Source organism: Cebus imitator, unplaced genomic scaffold, assembly GCF_001604975.1.
Source record: "Cebus imitator isolate Cc_AM_T3 unplaced genomic scaffold, Cebus_imitator-1.0 Scaffold130, whole genome shotgun sequence".
NCBI lineage: Eukaryota > Metazoa > Chordata > Mammalia > Primates > Cebidae > Cebus > Cebus imitator.
Window position 1 is genome coordinate 322,476 of NW_016107445.1, and position 22,763 is coordinate 345,238.

Consider the following 22,763-nt stretch of genomic DNA (forward strand, 5'->3'; position numbering starts at 1 on the left):
ATTTTGACTTTTGTTGCCATTGCTTTTGGTGTTTTAGTCATGATGTCCTTGCCTGTGCCTATGTCCTGAATGGCTTTGCCTAGGTTTTCTTCTAGGATTTTTATGGTGTTAGTTCTTATGTTTAAATCTTTAATTTATCTGGAGTAATGTTTTTATAAGGTGTAAGGAAGGGGTCCAGTTTCAGCTTCCTGCATATGGCTAGCCAGTTTTCCCAACACCATTTATTAAACAGGGAATCCTTTCCCCATTGCTTGTGTTTGTCTGGTTTATCAAAGATCAGATAGTTGTAGATGTGTGGCATTGCTTCCAAGACCTCTGTTCTGTTCCATTGGTCTGTATCTCTCCTTTGGTACCAGTACCATGCTGGTTTGATTACTGTAGCCTTGTAGTATAGTTTGAAGTCAGGTAGCGTGATGCCTCCAGATTTGTTCTTTTTGCTTAGGATTGTCTTGGCTATGAGGGCTCTCTCTTGGTTCCATATGAAATTTAACGTGTTTTTTTTCTGGTTCTGTCAAGAAGGTCAATGGTAGCTTGATGGGGATAGCATTGAATCTATAAATTACTTTGGGCAGTATGGCCATTTTCACAATATTGATTCTTCCTAACAATGAGCATGGAATGCTTTTCCATCTGTTTGTGTCTTCTCTTATTTCTTTGATCAGTTGTTTGCAGTTTTCCTTAAAAAGATCTTTTACCTCCTTTGTTAGTTGTATTCCTAGGTATTTTATTCTCCTTGTAGCAATTATAAATGGGAGTTTGCTAATGATTTGGCTCTCTGTCTGTTATTGGTGTATAGGAATGCTTGTGATTTCTGCACATTGATTTTGTATCCTGAGACTTTTCTGAAGTCGCTTATCAGCTTAAGGAGGTTTTGGGCTGAGATGATGGGGACTTCTAAATATACGATCATGTTGTATGCAAATAGGGACAATTTGACGGCTTCTTTTCCTAATTGAATGCCCTTTATTTCTTTTTCTTGCCTAATTGCTCTGGTTAGAACTTCCAATACTATAGTGAATAGGAGTGGTCAGAGAGGCCATCCTTGTCTAGTGCTAGTTTTTAAAGGGAATGCTTCTAATTTTTGCACATTCAGTATGATATTGGCTGTGGGTTGTCGTAAATAGCTCTTCTTGTTTTGAGATACATTCTATCGATACCTAGTTTATTAAGAATTTTTGGCATAAAGGGCTGTTGAATTTTGTCGAAGGCCTTCTCTGCATCTATTGAGATAATCATGTGGTTTTTGTCTTTGGTTCTGTTTATGTGGTGAATTACATTTATAGATTTAAGTATGTTGAACCAGCCTTGCATCCCCAGGATGAAGCCTATTTGATTGTGGTGGATAAGCTTTTTGATGTGCTGTTGTATTTGGTTTTTCAGTATTTTATTGAAGATTTTTGCATCAATATTCATCATGGATATTGGCCTGTAGTTTTCTTTTTTAGTTGTGTCTCTGCCAAATTTTGGTATCACGGTGAAATTGGTCTCATAGAAAGAGTTAGGGAGGATTCCCTCTTTTTGTATTGTTTGGAATAGTTTCAAAAGGAATGGTACCAGCTCCTCTTTGTACATCTGGTAGAATTTGGCTGTGAACCCATCTGGACCTGGACTTTTTTTGGTCAGTAGGCTATTAATTGCTGCCTTGACATCAGACCTTGTTATCCGTCTATTCAGGGTTTTGACTTCTTGGCCTAGTCTTGGGAGTGTGCAAGTGTCCAGGAATTTATCCATTTCTTCCAGCTTTACTGGTTTATGTGCATAGAGTTGTTTGTAGTAATCTCTGATGATAGTTTGTATTTCCGAGAAATCAGTGGTGATCTCCCCTTTATTGTTTTTTATTGCATCTATTCAATTCTTTTCTCTTTTCTCTTTTATTAGTCTAGCTAGCAGTCTGTCTATTTTGTTGATCTTTTCAAAAAACCAGCTCCTGGATTTATTGATTTTTTGAAGGGTTTTTTGTGTCTCTATCTCTTTCAGTTCTGCTCTGATATTAGTTATTTCTTGTCTTCTGCTAGCTTTTGAGTTTTTTTGATCTTGCTCCTCTAGCTCTTTCAATTTTGATGATAGGGTGTCGATTTTAGATCTCTCCTTGTTTCTGATGTAGGCATTTATTGCTATAAATTTCCCTCTAGACACTGCTTTAAATGTGTCCCATAGGATTTGGTATGTTGCATCTTCATTCTCGTTGGTTTCAAAGAACATTTTTATTTCTGCCTTCATTTCATTGTTTATCCATTCATCATTCAGGAGCAAGTTGTTCAGTTTCCATGTGATTGTGCAGTTTCAAATGCTTTTCTTAATCCTGAGTTCTAATTTGATTGCACTGTGGTCTGAGAGACTGTTATGATTTCCATTCTTTTGCATTTGCTGAGGAGTGATTTGCTTCCAATTATGAGGTCAATTTTGCAGTAAGTGCAATGTGGTGCTAAGAAGAATGTGTAATCTTTGGATGTGGGGTGGAGTGTCCTGTAAATGTCTATTAGGTCTGCTTGGTCCAAATCTGCATTCAAGTCCTGGATTTCCTTGTTGACTTTCTGTCTTGTTGATCTGTCCGATATTGTCAGTGGAGTGTTAAAGTCTCCTACTATTATTGTGTGGGAGTCTAAGTCTCTTCGTAGGTCTTTAAGAACTTGCTTTATGTATCTGGGTGCTCCTGCATTGGGTGCATATATATTTAGGATAGTTAGCTCTTCTTGTTGCATTGATCCTTTTATCATTATGTAATGCCCTTCTTTCTGTCTTTTGATCTTTGTTGGTTTAAAGTCCTTTTTATCAGAGACTAGGATTGCTACCCCTGTTTTTTTTTTGCTCTCCATTTGCTTGGTAAACCTTCTTCCATTCCTTTATTTTGGGTCTATGTGAGTCTTTGCATGTGAGATGGGTCTCCTGAATACAGCACACCAATGGGTCTTGACTTTTTATCCAGTTTGCCAGTCTGTGTCTTTTGACTGGGGCATTTAAGCCATTTATATTCAATGTTAATATTGTTATATTTGAATCTGATCTTGCCATTTTTTTACTGGCTGGTTGTTTTGCCCATTAATTGATGTGGCTTCTTCATTGCGTCATTGTTCTTTATCATTTGGTATGTTTTTGCTGTGGCTGGTACTGGTTTTCCTTTCCCTGTTTAGTACTTCCTTCAGTAGCTCCTGTAAGGCAGGTCTTGCAGTGATGAAATCTCTTAGCAATTGCTTGTCCGTAAATGATTTTATTTCTCCTTCATTTATGAAGCTTAGTTTGGCCAGATATGAAATTCTGGGTTGACAAATGCCCATCGATGATAGACTGGACAGGGAAAATGTGGCACATATACACCATGGAACACTATACAGCCATAAAAAATGATGAGTTTGTGTCCTTTGTAGGGACATGGATGAACCTGGAAACCATCATTCTCAGCAAACTGACACAAGAGCAGAAAATCAAACACCACATATTCTCACTCATAGGCGGTGTTGAACAATGAGAACACATGGACACAGAGAGGGGAGCACTACACACTGGAGTCTGTTGGAGGGAAATAGGGGAGGGACAGTGGGGGGTGGGGAGTTGGGGAGAGATAGCATGGGGAGATATGCCAGATATAGGTGAAGGGGAAGAAGGCAGCAAATCACACTGGCATGTGTGTACCTATACAACTATCTTGCATGTTCTTCAAATGTACCCCAAAATCTAAAATGCAATTAAAAAAAAAGAAATTCCAGGTTGAAAGTTCTTTTCTTTAAGGATGTTGAATATTGGCTCCCACTCCCTTCAACCTTGCAGGATTTCTGCTGAGATATCTGCTGTGAGTCAGATAGTCTTTCCTTTGTGGGTAACTCGACCTTTCTCTCTGGCTGCCCTTATGATTTTTTCCTTCATTTCAACCCTGGTGAATCTGACAACTATGTGCCTTGGGGTTGCTCTTCTTGAGGAATATCTTTGTGGTGTTCTCTGTATTTCCTGGATTTGAATGTTGGCCTGCCTTTTTATGTTGGGAAAGTTCTCTTGGATAATATCTTGAAGAGTGTTTTCCAACTTGGATTCATTCTCCCCATCATATTCAAGTGTAGATTAGGTTTTTTCACATAATCCCATATTTCTTGGAGACTTTGTTCATTTTTTTCACTCCTTTTTTCTCTGTTCTTGCCTTCTCTTTTTATTTCATTGATCTGATTTTTTATCTCTGATATCCTTTTTTCTGCTTGTTTGATTCAGCTGTTGAAACTTATGTATGCCTCTTGAAGTTCTCATGCTGTGTTTTTCAGCTCTATCAAGTCGTTTATGTTCTTCTCTAAGCTGGTTGGTTATTCTAGTTAGCATTTCCTCTAACCTTTTTTCAACGTTCTTAGTTTCTTTGCATTGGATTAGAAAGTGGTCTTTTAACTCAAAGAAGTTCGTTATTATCCACTTTCTGAAGCCTGCTTCTGTCAATTTGTTGGATTCATTCTCTGTCTTTTTTTGTTCCCTTGATGGTGAGGACTGTGATGCCTGGGAGGAGAAGAGGTGTTCTGTTCTTTGATGGTTTCATCCTTTTTGCGCTGTTTTTTTTCCATCTTTGTGGATTCATCTCCCTTTAATCTTTGAAGTTGGTGATTTCAGGAGGAGTCGCTGAGTGGACTTTTTTTCTGTTGAGGTTGGAGCTGTATCTTTTTTGGCCTGTAGAGGGCATTGCTGGGCTCTCCAGGATTCAGTCAGGTTGCTGGGTGGGTGGTCCTGCCCTGGAATTTGTTTGCAGATGAGATTGGGCCCGCCTTCCCAATGGCGTCTCTCCTGCCCCAGCTGGATCTTCCTGGTTGGGGTCAGGATGGTGTATTTGCCCATGCTCTCTAGTGAGGGCTTCAGTTTGAGTTCTGTGGAGGTGGGGCCTATTTTCAGAGCCCTATCAGTCCTACAGAAACGAACCTGGCAACTCATTTGGAATCATGAAGTCCTCTAGCCCTCTGCATCTCATTCGCTGGGAGCTGCATTCCAGTGCTGGCTTCTCTCAGACATCCTGGCACCCCCCTCCACCATAAATTCTTTTGCAGAATAAAATAGAAACAAATACTTCTCTCGTTTGTGGTATAATCCTATGTGTAAATTAAATATCCTGTTGTTTTTAAGGTGTGTTAGTTTTGCCTCCCAGCTTATCTTTTATGTCACACAATTGGCAGAATTCATTAAAATATTTAGATCGATATAAATTTTTGTTTAATAATCCTATGCTTTTTTGTTTAATTTTAGACTTTTTAATGCACTTAATCTTTGTAGCTTGTTAAAATATGAAAAAAAATTTGCATTTCATGAAAGAGTATTTTCTGGTTACAAAGAAGAAAAGGCCCTAAAGAATGTAGCAAAGGAACCCACTACTGTATTAGATTTTCTCAGGGTAATTGACAGCTGACTGCACTCTATTTACCAGTCCTTTTAGTCATTTCTATACAGTAAGGCAAATCAATATGCATCTTACTGTCAAATCCAGTACTTTCCCCTTGAAAGGTATAATTAAGATTTGATAACCTTCTCCCAGTTATGTATAGCTCGACCTGAATATCCTTTTAGCTCAGTAGCTGTTCAATGATCAGGCACTCAACTCCATCCATCTGCTCTAACAGTGACCTCCTTTGAATTTTCTTAGGAGCTTTGGATATTTTTCTTTTTATAGCTTTGCCAACATAATCACATTACATCCTGACACCAGGCAGTGTAAATTAATTCCCCTTTTTTCTTATGCACTGCTCCACAAAGAACAAGATTTTTCACTTTAACACTTGACTAAATTGTGAGAAGGAGAAGAAAAAAAAATTGAGAAAATTTCATCTCACCTGTGCCAGCTTGGAGACTGAAAAACTGAATTTAAAGCAAATTAGCTCTTCCTAAGATTTTTTTACAAATCTTAACATGGGAGATGGGGAGAAATACGGGAGAGATAAAGCAAGTTTTGATAAAACGCCTCTTTACTGGAAATTAATCTTATGCCATTTAAACCAGGACAGTGTTTCCCCAACTTGCCTGTTCATAATACTCAGCTGGGAAGTCTGTTAGCAATACAGATTACAGGTACCTTCCCCTAGAATTTTTGATTAGTATGTCTGACATCATATGCATTACAGATGCCCTAGATGACTGTGGTCACGCAGTTTCAGAATAACTGAACTGGAGTAAAGGTTAGGTGACATTCTTCTCCATCTTTCTCCAATAATACTCCTGGGGGTGGGGGAATCCACATAAATCCAGATTAAGTATCTTCAGGAACTAATGGCATATATACCCAAACAAATGGACTATTTACTGTGATTTTAACAAAGTGTAGAAGTACATACACATGACCTTGGAAACTTACTCATCCAATTTTAGACCCTATTAAAAATTGCCTTTAGTAAATTAAAAATTTAAATCTCAAAATTAACTTTCTCAGTATCTGCTCTGTCAGGATACATGCTGATGGCCTTGGCTAGATTAGTCATCTCCTAGAGTTTTTTACCTTTCACTCTGATAATCAACCCTGAAGTTCACCACTAAATCAGTTTAATATGATGTCACACAACATTCTATGTGGACAATGGTTTTACCTCAAAAGACTATAATCTGAGAGGCAAGAACAAACAGATTCTCAGGGTGGACAGTAGATAGATGGTAGTCACTGAGTGCTTTCCAAGTGAACTTAACATTGATCTGTCACTGTGTAGTCCACATCATTTGCAGATCCTGTCTATGGGGATAGAAAGCTTATGTTATCGAACTTCATAAAAGTGTTCTGTTGGCATTTTAAGCATTGACACATTTACATCCTAGGCAGAACGTCTGAACCAAGAAAAAATTTTCAAGTCATCCTGCCAGGTTGTTCATTCCACATCAGATCTTTCAAATATTATCTTTTGACATTTGATTAAGGATGCTGAAGAATTTTTGTATGAAAAAATTCCCACAAATTTATGATAATTCAAATAGCTGAAGAAAACACTAAAAAGCTGACTTAGTTTGTCATAATCTGAAAATTAGCATAATTAAAGATAATTTTAAATATCCTCACTGGCATGGGGTAGTGGGGAGTAAAGGAAGCATGGATACATTAAAATTGCAGAATTGTTCACTGAAGCTTGTTTGCCTGGAAGAGTCAGCCAGGACATCCTGGGTGCTATTGACTCAAATCTCTCTAGGTATCTCAAAGAGATGTACAAATTGGATTAAGAAAATGAAGACATTGAAGAAGACCTTATTTAATTCAACTAAGATTTTGGGGACATCATTTATAGATGTTCACTTTCTGAATGAAAAAGAAAATATCAGAATCAACCTTTGGAAATGCAGTTGATGTAAAACAGCTTGTATGGAATAGAATACTGAGAATAAATATATGAAGACAGCAAAGTAAGGAAGACATTGCATGGTCATTTTAGAACACATGTTACAGTGGACTTTCATTACAACAGTGCATCTAGCTTCTGGTCGATTGTAATTACTACTTTTTGTCAGACTCTCAGACCAACTGCTTTGCACTCCTTCAATGTCTTCCCTTCATCTGTTTCTTCTTGCTCACTCCTTAACCCCTGCTCCTGGCATATACCCTCCAATGTCCTCTTCCTATCCATCCTATCCAAACCAGCTCTTGGAAAATATTTAAATAATTAATTCACAGGGTTATGCTCTGTGTGAATCCCTGCAAGGGAAACCTCAAGGCCTTAAAGAACCAAATAATTAATGGTGGCAGTTCCACAGATCAGCTAATGGAAAAGGAGCATTATTTGGAGGAAGAAGGAAAAAAAGACTTTCCTGAATTGTCAGCATTTTATCTTCCACCTACTTTTAAGGGCAGTGTGGGTGTTAAAGTGAAATTTGTGTTCCCAGCACTATCAATTGTGTAATATTGGGCAGATTCTTTAATCTCTTTGAGCCTCAGTTTCCCTAATCTCTATCATGCCATGTTCCCCAATAACAAAAGTATTCCCTTATTTGCAAATTACACGCAAAAAAATCTGCTTATATCAAATCTACCTAAACTTCCAAACTATTCATCAAAAATAGAAGGGAACTACAGAGAAAAGTAGTAAGTAAAGCATATTCTAATTCACTTCTATGCATTTAAAAGCCTATTTATTTCACTTATAAGACTTATAGACTGGGTATATTCATCAATAACTTCAAAACTTGGAATTTTCTGAGCTAGATGGTTAAAATTTACTAAAAATACATTGTATTTGCACTGAAACATGAAAGAATCCTCATGGTAACCTGGAATCAAAAGACATACAACAAATACATACACACACACACACACACACACACACACACACACACACACACACAAAGTAAGAAAGTAAACCCCCAGAGAAAATCATCTTCACTAGATCCCTGTCTCTTGCCATACACAAAAATCAAATAAAAATGAATTAAAGACTTAAATCTAAGACCTCAAACTATTAAACTAGTAAAGGAAAACACTGAGAAAACCTTCCAGGATACTGAAATGGGCAAAAATGTCTTGCATAGTAACTCACAAGCACAGACACCCAAAGCAAAAATAGACAGATAGGAACACATAAAGTTAAAAAGCTTCTGCACAGGAAAGGAAACAATCAACAAGGTAAAGAGATAACTCATGGAAAGGGATAAAATATTTGCAAACTACAAATCTGACAAGAGATTAATAACTTGAATATATAAGGATCTCAAACAACTTTATAGAAAAAAATTAATAATTATATTAAAAATAGGCAAAAAAAGGCTGGGTGTAGTGGCTCACATCTGTAATCCCATCTTTGGGAGGCTGAGGTGAGAGAATCACTTCAGCCCAGGAGTTCAAAAGCAGCCTGGACAATCTACTTGGACTCCATCTTTACAGAAAATAAAAAAGTTATCTGGACATAGTGAAATATGCCTGTTGCCCTAGCTCTTTTGGAGGCAAGGTAGGAGGATTGCTTGAGTCTAGGAAGTCAAGGCTGCAGTGAGCCATGATCATGCCATTGCACTCAGGCCTGGATGAAAGAGTGAGATCCTGTCTCAAAAAATAAATAAATAAAAAATAAAGGGCAAAATATTTGAAAAATATTTCTCAAAAGAAGACATGCAATGGCAAACAAGTGTATGAAAAGGTGCTCCGTATCATTGATCATAAGAGAAACACATATCAAAAACAATGAGATATCTTCTTACTGCAGTTAAAATAGCTATTATCAAAAAGACAGTCAATAACAAACGCTGACGAAGATGTGGAGAAAAGGGAATTCTCATATATTGTTGGTGAGAATGTAAATTATTACATCCATTATGGAGAATACTTTGAAGTTTCCTCCAAAACTAAAAACAGAGCTACCATATAATCTAGCAATCCCACTGCTAGGTACATAACCCAAAGAAAGAAAACCAGTATATCAAAGAGATATCTGCATGTCCATGTTGACTGCAGCATTATTCAAAATAGCTAGGATTTGGAGCAACCTAAGAGTTCATTAGCAGAAGAATGAATAAAGAAAATGTTGTACATATACACAATGGAGTATTATTCAGCCATTAAAAAAATGAGATACCATCATTTGTAACAACATGGACGGAACTGGAGGACATTATTTTAAGTGAAATAAGCCAGGCATAGAAAGACAAACTTTGTATGTTCTCAGTTATTTATGGGAGCTAAAATTAAAACAATTGAATTCATGGAGACAGAGAGTAGACAGATGGTTACCAGAGTCTGGGAAGGAGATTGTGGGGTGATGGTGGGGTGGTAGTAAAGAATGGTTAATCAGTACAATAAAATATAGAAAGAATAAGACCCTGAGAGCACAACAAGGTGACTATAGTCAATAATAATTTAACTGTATATTTTAAACTAAAAGAATGTAATTAGACAGTTTTTAACAAAAGGATAAATGTTTGAGATGATGAATGCCCCATTTACTCTGATATATGCCTGTATCAAAATACCTTATGTTCTCCATAAATATATACACCTATTATGTACTCTAAAAAATTAAAAATAAAAAGCCAATAAAAATTAGTTAATTAATTAACTTTAAAAAGCTAGCCCAGTTACTGCAGAAATTTTCCTTGAGTATTTCTTTTTTTCATAGGCAGTTGTCCAATTGAGGTCAAATAGAATGGATATTTTGCTGCTGTGTTTATGCATGATGCAAACTCTTTTAAACCCAAGATTCTTCTCTTTCTTTTAATCTTTTTAAAAATCTTGCCATAATTGAGATCAGAGAAGAAATGAAGGAGATAGAGACACAAAAAACCCTTCAAAAATCAATAAATCCAAGGGCTGCTTTTTAAAAGATCAACAAAATAGACAGACTGCTAGCCAGATTAATAAAAAAGAAAAGAGAGAAGAATCAAATAGATGCAATAAAAAACAATAAAGGGGATATCACCACCAAGTCCACAGAAATACAAACTACTATCAGAGATTACTACAAACAACTGTATGCACACAAACCAGTAAATCTGCAAGAAATGGATAAATTCCTGGACACTTGCACCCCTCAAAGGCTAAACCAGGAAGAAGCTGAAACCCTGAACAGACCAATAACAAGGGTTGAAGTTGAGGCAGCAATTAATAGCCTACCAACCAAAAAAACCGCAGGTCCAGATGGGTTCACAGCCGAATTCCACCAGACGTACAAGGAGTAGCTGCTACCAATCCTTCTGAAACTATTCCAAACAATACAAAAAAAGGGAATCCTCCCCAACTCATTTTATGAGACCAAGATCATTCTAATATCAAAACCTGGCAGAGATTCAACAAAAAAAGAAAACTTCAGGCCAATATCCATGATGAACATAGATGCAAAAATCTTCAATAAAACACTGGCAAACCGATTGCAACAGCACATCAAAAAGCTTATCCATCATGATCAAGTAGGCTTCATCCCGGGTATTCAAGGCTGGTTCAACATATGCAAGTGCATAAACGTAATCCACCACATAAATAAGAACCAAAGACAAAAACCACATGATTATCTCAATAGATGCAGAGAAGGCCTTCAACAAAATTCAACAGCCTTTTATGCTAAAAACTGTCAGTAAACTAGGTATCAGTGGAACGTATCACAAAATAATAAAAGCTATTTACAACAAACCCACTGCCAATATCATACTGAATGGGCAAAAACTGGGAGCATTCCCTTTGAAATCAGGCACTAGACAAGTGCCCTCTCTCGCCACTCTTATTCAATATAGGATTGGAAGTTTTAGCCAGAGCAATCAGGCAAGAAAAAGAAATAAAGGGCATTCAAATAGGAAAGGAGGAAGTCAAATTGTCTTTATTTGCAAACGACATGATTGCATATTTAGAAGACCCAATCGTCTCAGACTAAACTCTCCTTAAGCTGATAAGCAACTTCAGAGAAGTCTCAGGATACAAAATCAATGTGCAGAAATCAAAATCATTCCTATACACCAATAATAGTCTTAAAGAGAGCCAAATCAAGAACAAACTGCCATTCACAATTGCTACAAAGAGAATAAAATACCTAGAATACAACTAACAAAGGATGTAAAGGATCTCTTCAAGGAGAACTACAAATCACTGTTCAAAGAAATAAGAGAAGACACAAACAGATGGAAAAATATTCCATGCTCATGGTTAGGAAGAATCAATATTGTGAAAATGGCCATACTGCCCAAAGTAATTTATAGATTTAATGCTATCCCCATCAAACTACCAATGACCATCTTCACAGAACTGGAAAAAAACCACTTTAAACTTCATATGGAACCTAAAAAGAGCCCACATAGCCAAGACAATCCTAAGCAAAAAGAACAAACCTGGAGGCATCACGCTGCCAGACTCCAAGCTATACCACAAGGCAACAGTAATCAGAACAGCATGGTACTGGTATCAAAACAGAGACGAAGACCAATGGAACAGAACAGAGGCCTCCGGAGCAACACCACACATCTACAACCATCTGGTCTTTGATAAGCCTGACAAAAACAAGCAATGGGGAAAGGATTTCCTGTTTAATAAATGGTGTTGGGAAAACTGGCTAGCAATGTGCAGAAAGCCAAAACTGGCTTACACTAAAAGTAACTTACACTAAAATTAACTCCAGATGGATTAAAGACTTAAACAGAAGACCTAACACCATAAAAACCCTAGAATAAAACCTAGGCAAAACCACCCAGGACATAGGCATAGGCAAGGACTTCATGACTAAAACACCAAAACCAATGGCAACAAAAACCAAAATAGACAAATGGGATCTAATTAAACTTCAGAGCTTCTGTACAGCAAAAGAAACAGCCATTAGAGCGAACCAGCAACCAACAGAATGGGAAAAAATTTTTGCAGTCTGCCCATCCGACAAAGGGTTAACATCCAGAATCTACAAAGAACTATAACAGATTTACACAAACACAAACAAACAAACCCATCCAAAAGTGCGTGAAGGATATGAACAGACACTTTTCAAAAGAAGACATATATGAGGCCAATAAACATATGAGGAAATGTTCATCATCACTGATTATTAGAGAAATGCAAATCAAAACCATATTGAGATACCACTTCACACCAGTTAGAATGGTGATCATTAAAAAATCTGGAGACAACAGATGCCAAAGAGGATGTGGAGAAACAGGAACACTTTTACACTGTTCTTGGGAGTGTAAATTAGTTCGACTATTGTGGAAGACAGTGTGGCGATTCCTCAAGGATCTAGAAATAGAAATTCCATTTGATCCAGCAATCCAATTACTGGGTATATATCTAAAGGACTATAAATCATTCTATTATAAAGACATGCACACACATGTTCATTGTGGCAGTGTTTACAATAGCAAAGTCCTGGAACCAACCCAAATGCCCATCAACGATAGACTGGACAAAGAAAATGTGGCACATACACACTATGGAATACGATTCAGCCATAAGAAACAATGAGTTTGTGTCCTTTGTAGGGACATGCATGAATCTGGAAACCATCATTCTCAGCAAACTGACATAAGAACAGAAAATCAAACACTGCCTGTTCTCACTCATAGGCAGGTGTTGAACAATGAGAACACATGGACACAGAGAGAGGAGCATCACACACTGGGGTCTGTTGGTGGGGGCTAGTGGAGGGATAGTGTGAGGTAAAGTCGGGAGGGATAAGGTGGGGAGAAATGTCAGGTATAGGTTTGGGGGGGATGGTGACAGCAAACCACTTTGCCATATATATACCTATACAACAATCTTGCATGATCTGCACATGTACCCCAGAATCTAACATACAATTAAAAAAAAAAAACTTGCTTCCAGATTTATCTGGGAATTAGAAATTGGGTCATTCTTATCTCCGTTGCTTATATACACAGTAGTAATTATACATGCCAGTAGAATTTGTAGTCTTTTTAAAACTGCAACCTTTCGGTGTTACATGCATTTTTGCACAATCTCCCCCTTTTAATTCATCATGATCTCATTTCTTAAATTAAAAATGGTGATGGAAACATAAGATCCAGATCCTAATTCTATCACTGTCTATGACGGGGGGCAACTGACTAACTTTTCATAACACATTTTCAATAATCTATGAAGCTCAGCAGCTGGAAGCAAATTAATAGATGTGTTTTCTGAATTTAAAAAAATTTACAGAAATGTTTCAACAGACTAATTTTTAAGATTGCAATGTACATTTTGCATAAGAGACTTACATGTATATCTGACCTCAACCAAAGCATACCATATCCAGTTTTGCTTTCTCATTTTACAACTTAAGAGAATTGATGCAAAGCCAAATTAATCAATGCTATTAAAGGCAGTTATGAAGAAAACAAAACTAGTGACAATCTATGTGTAATTTATAGATATCTGAGAATTTTTGAGCTAGAAGGAATTTTAATCATCAGCTCATTAATAAAACAAAACAAAAAAAACAAAAACACAGCTCCATTTTCAAAGATGTGTGTGTATAGGAGACCAGATTGCTGGTATGACTAATCATCTGAATAATTTCAAAATCCAGTCCAAAGCTCATGTCACTGGACTTCTAGGCCAAAACTATAAGATCACAGGGGTTTCCCTCATTTTTTTTCAAGAATAAACATCAGTTTCTAACATCAGATTACTAGTGGACATTGTGGTGTGATTTGTAAAGGAAAAGGCCCAGCCTCTGGTGGGGGGCGATGTGGAAGAAAAAGGTAGATTTTCTGATATTCTTCTTTGAGAGCTAGGTCCTTATTGTGCTTAGGGGAAAGGGTTTTTCCTCCCAAATTTCATTTTATTGTGATAAACATAACACTTACATGAGATATAGGTGCTTAACAAATTTTTAAGTGTAGAATACAGTATTGTTGACTAAGATGCAATGTTGTACAGCAGATCTGTAGAGCTTATTCATCTTGCTTTACTGAAATTTTATGCCTGTTGATGAGTAACACCCTATTTCCTTGTTCTGCCATCCCCTGGCAACCACCATCATTCCACTCTTGGCTTCTATAAATTTGAATATTTAAAATGTTTCATGTACGTGAGCTCATGCAGCATCTGTCTTTCTGTGACTGGCTTATTTCACCTCAACGTTTATCCATGTTGTCATACTTAATAGAATTACCTTCTTTTTTAAGGTATGAATATACCACATTCATTTTCTTTATTCAATCATCTATTGGTGAACAATTCAGTGTTTCCACATTTTGACTGTTGTGAATAGTGCTGTAATGAACATGGGAGTGCTAATATCTCTTTGAAATACTGAGTTAAATTATTTGGAATAAATATCCAGAAGTGTGATGGCTGGATCATATCATAGTCTTATTGTTAGTTTAGAGGAAAGTTTCTGATTATAAGGTCTATGAGGAAAAGACATGTCCATTTATTGACCTTGAGTCTTGCTTAGAAGTCAATCTGTGTTCTTCTAAGACTTTATGAAAAAACTAATTTACTACATTGGTAAAGCCACCTTGCTTTGAAGTAGATAGTTGGGGTAGAGGAGACTTGGTTAAATGAGAATCCCAATTTGGAACAATAATAAAAGTTCCTTACTGAATGATGAAAGTTCCTTAATGATGTGATTTCCAAGTTGTACTCAGTGAGGTCTGACGTAATTTGTTTATTTGTTCTCACCGAAATCTCATGTTGAATTGTAATCCTCAATGCTAGAGGTGGGACTTCATAGAAAGTGTTCAGATCATAAGGGTGGGTTCCTTATGGCTTGGTGCTTTCTTCGTAACAGTAAGTTCTCACGAGATCTGGTCACGCTGGAGTGTGGCACCTACCCCCTCAACTCTCTCACTTGCTTCCCCTTTTGCCATTGGACATGACTGTTCCCCTTTTGCCTTCTACCATGATTGGAAGCTTCCTGAGGCCTCTTTAGAAGCCAAGCAGATGCCAGCACCATGCTTCCTGTACAGTCTGTAGAACTGTGAGGCAATTAAGTCTCTTTTTTAAAATGAATTATTCATTCACAGGTATTTATAGCAATGTAAGAACAGCTCAATACAGGCCTAAATTCCATAACTGCCAAATTTCAATAATCATAATGTGTACTGATTTATTTATATGCAGAGATAATTATTAACTTGAATCCAGGGAGGCAGGACATAATTAAATCAAACTTGCCTGTGGAAGATGAGTAGACACTTGAAATAAGGTGACAAAGTAAGGAAACAGCCAATCAATTGGGGACACTTGTGAATGGGCCCAACCAATGAATTCTAGTAATGACATGGAAAAATCAATTCTAGGTTTTGCATTTCTGCAGTATAATTCTCTCATGTTATCTTCAAGGCTTCGGTAAAGTTTACTATGCACCATAATCATCCTAGTGATGTCTCTGCTTTGAACAATCAGGGAAAAATCCCAAGAACAATACTAAGAGGAAGTAGACCAGAGAAAACTGTAGCAGGCTCAAGAAGCTTTGGAAGACAGCAGAAGTAGCCATCAGAGAGACCAGAGCAGCGGATGAGAGGTGATGGGCAGCACACAGGATAGAGTCATAGAATCTGAGGGTTGTCAGAAACACTCTGTGTGGGTAATGCTAAAAAAGATGGTACATCCTGCAGTATAAAAGTTACAACTATGTTTATTGAGGCTTAAAGGCAAAATGACTTCTCAAGTTTAAAAAACCTACAGTTTTTAGATAATCTGTTCATTCAGAATATATGTAACAGATGAAAATGTATTTTTGTGAATTAAATACTTTAAATTATTTTGAAAAAATAATCTATGTACATTTAGATAATGGTAGCATTAATGTGACAGTATTTATCTAGACACAGACACATGGCTTTGTGGGCTCCTCTAATAATTCTACAGAATAGAATCCCCATGTTGGCAAACATTGGATTGTATCATAAATCATGGCCCTACTGGTTAGCCCCCTGACACAACCATGTCCTTTAACAACTATAATTTTACTCTCTAACTCATAAGTCTTCCTCCACCTACCTTTAACTCCCCATTTCTTCCATTTAGAATTATAGACTATTCAAGCTAAAAATAAAAGTTTAGTGCTTATCTAATCTATTTCTCTCAGGTAGTTCATAGATATTGAAAGGCTAGATAACTATGATTGTCTACATGTAGTCCCAGAAAGCCTCAGCAATATAATTGGAAAATAGGGTGTAGAAATTTCTCAAGCTAGACTCCATCCCGCAGTTCAGTCAGTTGTTCAGTCTTGAGTTCTGGAGCGATCGTTTCTTGGCCTTTTGGCTAAGATCAAATGGAGTTCTGGAGTGAATATTGAGCACCGATAGCACACTACCACTTGAAGGCTGTAGGCTGACATATAAGTGCGTTCTTCCCTAAGCCAAATCCAAGCCTCATAAGCTACATGGTGCATAGTCCCATGGTAGAAAATCATTCTAGAGGGAAAAATTAAATATCATTCCTGAAAATTCTAAATCATTTTCAATGTGGCTGGAATGGAAAAGCATCATTTAATTAGCAAGTGCAATCAAGCTGTGACATTTAAAAATGAATTATGAAATATTTCTCTCCTTCCTTGGTACACTAAATGGTGATATATTATTCTTTATAGTTGCCATTTCCATTTGTTTTTGCTTAATTGGTTTAATCCAAAAAATGTCAGTTAGGTAATTACCCCTCTGCTGTTTGAATCATCTTCATTTATTGAGCAAAAGAAAATTGACTTCAGAAAGGGAAATGCAATTACAATATAATACCAAGGGAAATATTATATCATTTTAATATAATAAAACAATATCTTATATGAGCAAAGCTCAGTTTATAGGTGTAAAGAAATTCTCTTTTCCTGAATTCTAAAAAGTAATTTACCAAACAAATGATCAAATATAAATTAGCTAATCCAAAGTCACTTTCATTCACTTATGAATATATTAATTCATTTGAAAAGTGTCTATTGAGTGCCAATTATATGCTTGCCCAAACAATCTTATAATTGTTTTAATGGAAGCCAGTAGATGAGAAAAAACATTATAAAAACTATTAACATAAATCCATATATAATTACAAAGTGCGATAAGTTTTGGATAAAAAATTACGAGGTTTTATTTATATGAATGTATCAGGACCTGGCTCATTGATAGTACAAACTGAGATATAAAGGAAGAAAAGTAGTTAGCTGGTATTGAGGTATGAAAAGAGTATTTCAGGCAGGAGAGATGAGTACATTTTAGGAACTGAAGGGACATCAGTGTGGGCAGAGCACAGGCAAGAAGGGAAAGAGCAACACGAGAGGAAGTGGGTCAGTTAATAGAGGCCACGGCATTTAGACATGTTAAGAATTTATTCTATCCTAAGAGCGACAGGAGGTCATTGAAGGATTTTAAGTGATAATATGACAATCAAAATGGAATTATAAAAAGGTCATTTTGGCTACAGCAAACTGAATGGATTGGATAAAAGGAAAAGTAAGTTTAAGAGATGAGTCAGGAGGCAATTGCAGTATTTCAACTGAGGGATGGTGGTAGCTCAGACATGTTGGAGCTCAGAAAGCAATTCCTCAAAGTGAAAACTTCAGAAGCAGCCTCAGAAGCAAAAGTTTTTCTCTGATCCTGGCCTGCCTTCCTGTCTGGCAGTCCCATTGTCCCCTGAGGCTAGCCATAAAAACTAGAATCCCTCTTCCCCAAGGCAGGTTGCATAAACTAGAACCCCTTTTTTCCAAAGCCAGCTATAAAACCTAAAAATATGCTTCTAATCTTCCCTCTCCTTTTCTGTGTAAAAACTAGCCATAAAGAAATTATCTGACCTAACTCATTTAACAGTAGGTTGGACAAACTCCTCCATTTCAGAGAAGGTCCTGCCCCAAACCAGAAGGAAGGAATGCATACTCAGAGAAGCCCAGAAGAATCCAGACAGACAGGCCTTGCTGGGTTTCCCCAGTCAGATTATTAGCATGAGATCATACCAGTTTTGTCTAATCATATTTCTCTGTGGCTGTCCATAGTTTTTTGAACCTAAGCATAAAAATGGAAAATTTCCTCTGTATTTTTCGGTCTTCATTCTGAAGGCTCCTGTGCATTCACATTAAATAAATTTGTGTGCCTTTTCTCCAGTTAGCCTTTGTGAACTGATTTTTCAGCAAACCTTCTATAGAAAGTAGAGTTCATGTGTTCTATTTAACAATCCATAAAGTCCCAAGTTATTTGTGTTCTACAATTGACCTATTTTCACAGAATTATATGTGTCAGAGGAAAAAAGAAAGCAGAGTGATATAATAGAAGGTACATGTGGTTTGGTTTAGAATCTGTTCTGAACTTTTGGCTCCTCTACCTATTATCTAAGGGACCTTATACAAGGCACTTACGCTCTCGAAGCCTCAGCTTCTACCTCTTTGGAGTTCACAAAAGAATACCTCTCACAGCTGAGAAAATGAAGTGTGACAATGTACGTGATTCTCTCAGCATGTGGAAGGCCAGTTAATATTGAAAAGCCCCAGGACAGATCAGCTGATCTTATCACCTTGGCTCAGAAATAACACCTTCCATTTGAAACCTGTTCCTCCTCTTGGATTTTCTTGCAAGTGAACACCATGTAAATCCGCCCCAGAAACCCAGGACACATCCTTTTCTCTCACCCTCCATGATCAAGTCATATAAACTCTAGTCTCTAAATAGATCTTAAATCTGTGGATGGGTTGCCTTTCTCAACCTCTTTCACTATCCAAGATCACCAGCCTCTCTAGCTTAGATGCTCCTCTTCACTGAGTTTCCTGTCTCAGCTTTGTTGCCCTCCCATCCATCACCAGCCAAGCAGATCTTACTGTCTCAGCTCTTCAGTCATCCGCTTACATCAGGAAAAGCTCACCCAATTTCTTAACATGACCTGTAACACACTTCATGATCAACATTGCTTACTTCCCAGGCTTCTCTCTTGCTTCTCCTCTGTTCCCTTCTGGCCCAGCAGTTGAAAGAAACTACCCTTCATTTAGGACTTGTAACTCTCAGACATACTCCCTTTCACCTCCAGACACAGGCTGCTGCACGTTTGTGCTTCCTCCTGGATGGACTGCTCTTTTTCCAAGGCTTCTCTTCACTTGGGCAACAACTAATCAAAACTGAGGCCTTGGCACAGATAACACTTTGTCACTTGATGGTATCCCAAGTATGTAGAATTGGCCGTAACATGTATTTCATGCCACAGGAGTCTGGATTGCTGAGAGTCACACAGGTTGGAGGTGGTGGTGTGAGGAGAAGACACAGGCCTCCTGCCATGTGTTGTGGTGTCCCTCCTCCTCCATCATGCTGATGTCAGGCCTATTCATCTCCATTGCATTTGCTCTCTTCGTTAAGACTTAAAAACATTATTTTCATGTGCGTTCAAAATGTTGTACATTGATTGTGGGTTATGGGTTTAGTACCTACAACAAACCCAGTGTCACTTCCTCTCCAAAGCCTTCTTTGACTCTCCTTGCCAGTGGAAGTCATGGCTTCTGTGATCTTGTGGCACTTGCAAACATTCCTGCAAGATTTTTCATACTTATCTCCTTCCCATGATGTTATGAATGGTTCTGAAACAAGGACTACTCTGGATTCATTTTACATCTCTGGTACCCAGGGCTGTTCTTGGGACAGACAACCACTGAGTTATTTGTTGAACTTAATTCCACTCCAGAGCTGAAAAAAAAACTGAACGAGGGCAACCAAAGACATGCCACACACAAACACACAGAAAAAGATGCAAGTATGAAAAAAGAAAAACTAAGATCATGGCTCTGCCTTCTGGAGATACAGAGTTTAAGAAAAGGCCTGGCTCTGGCTAACATAAAGACCAAGAAGGCAATAGAGAAGTTGGTGCAACTATAGGAAAAGACGTCCTCTCCAGGTGAGTACCAGCAATCCTTCAGTGGCCCTCCTGCATCTTTGAATTCAGGATGGAGAACTGGAATTGGGAAGGAAGACACTCTCACTTTCATAGAGCTGGACAACTAAGTGCACTTTCTATGGTCTGGAAGCCCAATATCAGCGCTAGAAAAGCTGGTTTCACAATGTTACAGGTTTTTAAAATGACAGGATTAAAGTCATCCAATTGTGATAGAAATGAAACTAAGCCTGGGACAGGAATCTAACTATTAGTCCTGGTTTTCTCCTGGGCCTTGGGCAAATCTCTGAATTTAATTCCCTCCTCCACAAAATAAGAGGTTTGAACTAGGTGATCTCCAAGGATGTTTTCTGGTTCAGGAAATCTGCAATTTATGGGCTTGATACAGGGATTTACGTAAAGTACCTACATAGCCAAGGGTGAGAAGACAGTCAGTCTCATTAATGTATGTACAGCAGACATCCAAACTCTTCATTTTCTTTCTTTACTTGATCTGGACTAGCAGAAGCACACAAGCATGATTACATCCCTTCATGCATACATGGTAAGCAGCACAGCCAAAACCTTCTTTAACAAAAACTTGGAGATGCAGTGAAGCTGTGAAGCAGGAGTTTTCAAAATATCATAAGCAATGAGGCAGTTTTTTTGAAAACACAAGTTCCAAGGCCGTGCTGCAGATCTGCTGCTAAATCGGGATCTCCAAGATAGAGCCCTAGAAATGGTATTTTTTATACAGCTCCCCTTTGATTTTGATTTGGCGATCATTTTTAAAGGAAAATTTGTGTTTCTCAAGGAGTAGCTTATGAATTACTTTCATATGAGTTATCTAAGATGCTTGTTAATAGCTGGAAGTGTGACCAAGAATCTGCATTATAACAATTCTTCCAGTGACTTTATAAACACCAATATCATCCATAACATAGTGCATATATGTTTACGAATAAAATCTTTACAAGGACTAAACCTCATGATCTAGAACACAATATAGTAAAGATAGGAAATCATGATTGCAGTATAGGTTAATGTCATTGTTAATACTTAAATTTTTCATTTCCTTTAAGCTCCAAGACAATCCTGTGATATCAGAATGGTTACCCTCATTTTACTGACAAACTGAAGTGTTAGGAAGTTCAGGCAACTTACCCGGAATTACAAGATAAATAAATGTATGCATTAAAACTGAAAACGAATGCCACAAAGCTATGAAACAGCCTATATTGCTGCAAAATGTGTAGTTAAGCACTTAATACACCTTTTAATTAAACAATTGCTGAGGTCTTATCTGATGAAGCAAGATAGAAATACATCTTAGTTCCTGTTGGTTCGTTTTATTAGCTGCTACACAAATGTTAATGTCATATAATAATCAAGATAAAGTGACTGTTTACTAAGCAGCAATAGTTCAGTGATTTCCTGGAATCATAAAATGATCTAAGGTAGTCATCATTTTAGTCAACAACCCTCAAACACAAATATTTATAGTTGTGAAGCCCAGAATTGTGCTGTCCAAGGTCTTATATAGCTAGTTAGGAGCCCACTCAGCTCCAGACCTTAGTTGCATGACTTTGTTTTACTGATCTTCTTTACACTGGGGACCCCAATCCCTAGGCCAATCCATGGCCTGGTACCAATCCACAGCCTGTTAGTTACTGGGCCACACAGCAGGAGGTGAGCAACAGCTGAGTAAGCAAAGCTTCATCTGTATTTACAGCCACTCCACATCACTCACATTACCACTTGAGCTTTGTCTCCTGTCAGACTAGTGGTGGCATTAGATTCTCATAGGAGCATGAACCTATTGTGAACTACACATGTGAGGGATCTAGGTTGTATGATTCTTATGAAAATCTAATGCCTGATGACCTGTCACTGTCTCCCATCACCCCCAGGTGGGACCATCTAGTTGCAGGAAAACAAGCTCAGGGCTCCCACTCATTCTATATGATGATAAACTATATAATTATTTCATTATATATTATAATGTAATAATAACATAAATAACATGCACAATAAATGTAATGTGCTTGAATCATCTCGAAACCGTCCTTACCCTCTCCAACCCCAAGTCTGTAGAAAATTTGTTTTCCGTAAAGCCAGTCCCTGGTACCAAAAATGGCTGGGGACTGCTGCTTTACACCATTGACTCTGTGTTCTTGAATTCAATATGCTGATTATTTGCTTCAGTGTTACAATAACACTTCATTAGACATGAAGATTTTTTTCAGGGACTAAAACATAAAATGCTATCATTACAGATACATTTTTAGGACAAAGTTTGCTTTTTTTCTTTTTTCACTTATGAGTTCTTCTAAATTAATCTAATAAAACATTCATAAAAATGTGTGCTTATCTTTAACTCTGGTAAATTAAAATAGAAAAAGTCTCCCAGATTCCTCATTCTTGAGTTGATCAATTTCAGATATAGGATGATAAATAATAGGCTTTTCATAATTATTATGAAACTGCATGGACCTTAGCTATTATGAGACCTAGCTTTGATTTTTAAAAAAATTTCAGTAAAAGTGGTCATATAAAATCTATATTAACTTTTAACAGAATACAGATTCTCCCTTTTCCT

At 37.3% G+C, this 22,763-nt stretch overlaps 1 protein-coding gene across 3 annotated transcripts in view; it reads right to left on the bottom strand.

Moving 5' to 3' along the window:
- PKIB (cAMP-dependent protein kinase inhibitor beta) overlaps window positions 1-22,763 on the bottom strand; it is a 108,196-nt gene that overhangs the window by 34,820 nt on the left and 50,613 nt on the right. The window lies entirely within an intron of this gene.